Genomic DNA, 519 nt, shown 5'->3' with positions numbered 1-519 from the left:
ACCACAAGACTTTAGAGACATCCTTTGTGATAAGGCATTCAAACTTAGCTTGTTTCTTTTCAGGCACAGAAACGTCCTTCAGCGGGACAACAAAGTCCATTTCGATTTCTGGGTTTAAATAGGTGACAGGGGTACAGTACATCAACAACACAACAAAACTTGAATAGCACAACAGCCAATAGTCAGTGGCCAGTTTACCATGTACATGCTTGTATACAGTACTGGGTTGTACTGTTTTGGGTCCCATCCTATTCTCCCTGTATATGTTTCCCCTTGGGCATTTAATAAGGGGGTTTAAAGAGATATCTTGTCACGGATGATGATATCAGCTATACATTTCTTTTAACAGTCAAAATACAACTCAGTTGTTTATACTAAATGACTGTGTAACAGCAATACAAAATTGGATGGCAAATAACTTTTTATATCTTACGAACAATAAAATAGAGGTCCCTATTTGTGCCCCTACTGGTCTTGTTCCTAAGGCGCAAGAACATCTTGGGTGTTTGATTCATTCCT

General features: G+C 38.7%; 1 protein-coding gene across 1 annotated transcript in view; it reads right to left on the bottom strand.

The window, feature by feature from the left end:
- Positions 1-519, bottom strand: part of LOC109971935 (titin-like) — a 244,463-nt gene that overhangs the window by 137,787 nt on the left and 106,157 nt on the right.

Source organism: Monopterus albus, unplaced genomic scaffold (genome assembly GCF_001952655.1).
Source record: "Monopterus albus unplaced genomic scaffold, M_albus_1.0 scaffold239.1, whole genome shotgun sequence".
Lineage (NCBI taxonomy): Eukaryota > Metazoa > Chordata > Actinopteri > Synbranchiformes > Synbranchidae > Monopterus > Monopterus albus.
Note: the sequence above shows the minus strand (reverse complement) of the source record. Positions and strands in the feature narration are given on the sequence as shown.